This window comes from Lathyrus oleraceus, chromosome 1 (assembly GCF_024323335.1).
Source record: "Lathyrus oleraceus cultivar Zhongwan6 chromosome 1, CAAS_Psat_ZW6_1.0, whole genome shotgun sequence".
Taxonomy (NCBI): Eukaryota; Viridiplantae; Streptophyta; class Magnoliopsida; order Fabales; family Fabaceae; genus Lathyrus; species Lathyrus oleraceus.
The window spans coordinates 182,742,298-182,744,656 of record NC_066579.1 but is presented as its reverse complement, the minus strand read 5'-3'; positions in this window follow the sequence as shown (position 1 = coordinate 182,744,656).

The following is a 2,359-nucleotide window of genomic DNA, read 5'->3' as shown; positions in this document are numbered from 1 at the left end:
GACAACACCATGCGCAGAAGCCAATTCAATTGACGTTTCCTCTTTAAATTTAAGGGTAGGCGCCAATTCATTTGGCATCTATGTGTTGACGTTTTTTTAGAAAGTGGGATAGTTTGGGAATTAATCTGAAATGTAGGTTATTTGGAATTTTTTGAAAAACTGGGTTATTTTAGTAAAAAATTCCCCTATGCACGCCCTAAACACACACACACACAAACACACACACACACACACACACACACACACACACACACACATATATATATATATATATATATATATATATATATATATTTTAAATATTTATATCGTATATTTTAATGAAGGTCTTGGTAGGCGACGTGAGGGTCATCAGTTGCCCACTTATCAGTTCAATCGCCTACTTATTAGATGTTGTAGCACCTCAAATTTGCACCCTACCTTTTGTACATTCATTTTCATGATTAGGTCATTAACATAACATAGTTCATTGCATAACATTGCATAGCCATTTGCCCAAGTGCAGGCTCAGCTGACAAATTAGGTCAAACTGATCAGGAGAATCAGTCAATCAAGCAAGTGAGTGCCATTTTCATTGGGACAAGGCCCTAGGGTTGCTTTATCAAGCTCATATGGTCTAAGGATCATTTTGAAGTGGTTTGGCCAAAGGTTGGATGCTCAGAAGTCACCAGTCATTGTTCAGTCAACCAAAAACCCTAGAAAGTCAACTGTGGTCAACTGTGCCCGATTTTTATGGATTGGAAGGTGGGAAATGGTTTGAAAGGCCTCATTCATGTCCATATGAGTCTCATTTGACATACCAAAGACCAAGGTTGAAGATTTGGAGGTCAGACAAGAAGTTTCCAAAAATAGCAGGCGACCTGTAATTTCAGCTGCCCAAAATGGAAACTTTTTCTCCTCAAAATAACTTCATCATACAAGCTTCAAATGGAATTTTGTCCAACATGAAAGTTGAAGAGCTTGATCTCACCTTTCCAAAAAGTCCAAGAACTTGAAAATCCAATGCATGGTTGGAAAATTAGGGCTCAGTGAATTTCAGAAATGACCCATAATCAGGAGGCCATAATCTCCACATGGTTTGTCCAAATTGCAAGTTCTTTATATGCACAAACTCCATTTGACATGTACTTTCATGGTGCATAATTGGATTTTCTCAAAAGTGGCCAGTGCAAAAAGTCAAATTTTAACTGGACAGTTAAATGGACCAGGGGCAAAATTGTCCAACTTGTGAAATAATTGGAATTTTTGAGTGGGGATTTTTGCAACACCTCACAAATGGTATTTGAAACTTGTTGGAATCATCATTTCATGCCTAGGCCTTGTGGTTTGGAATTTGACTTGTAAAATGAAATTGCAAAAATGGACAAAATGCAACCACATAGTGAAAATGAGAAATATGCATCCAATGAGAGTGAAACAAGTTGCAACAGCTCACACATGTCATTTAGAGAGTGTGTGAGCTGTCCATGAGGTGGCAATGAGCTGGCTTTGGAAAGTACCATTTTGTCCCTAACTTGAAAATTAACATTTCACTAACACACTCCATTTGGTTAATGATTGTGATTAAGCTTGGATTAAGGTGGCATATATAATCCTAATCACATTCTAATCATAACAGAAAATCACACATCCCAAAATCAGATCTGAAATTCATCCAATTCTCTCAAATTCCTCAAGAACACTAAAACTTCAAATCCAAAATTCATCATCAATTCTGAATCAATCTTCATAATTCCTTTTGCATCGAACTCCAATCATCATCATATCCATCTGTTTTGGAAGTTTGGAAGGAAAAGAGTATGGAATCGCAACTGTCCAAGAATGCATTATCAATGGTGAATTCGAGTTGTGAGCACTAGGAGCAAAGGCAAGTGAATTCGAGTGCATCAATCATCTTCCCTATCTCTCTTCTGCATCTGTTTGGGAGAATTGAAGCACAAGAACACCGATTTCATCGCTGCCATCTCCAGGTAGGTGAAATTCGAAACTCACGAAATGCTTAATGTTCATGTGCGTTTGAAAGTTCATGCTGTGTAGAATTCAGTGATATAGTTAGTTTTGAGAATGATGAACTGTAGCGCGCGAAATCTAGATTCAAAGTTTCGTGTCCAAACCCTAACTTGATCGATCCGTAAGATTTAGGAATAGTTAGGTTAAATTAGGTGGATATTTGGATTCTAGGTTAGAAGACGGTTCTAACGGATATTCACTTGTCCGTTTTGGTGTTGATTTGAATTTCGAGTGTTCTTGAGTTGCTGGATGAAGAAGAAGAAGTTTTCTGGAAATAAGACATGTTTGATCTTTAATTTCATTTAAAAATTTGAATATGCTGTTTCCCTCCCCCGCGCCCAATAATTAC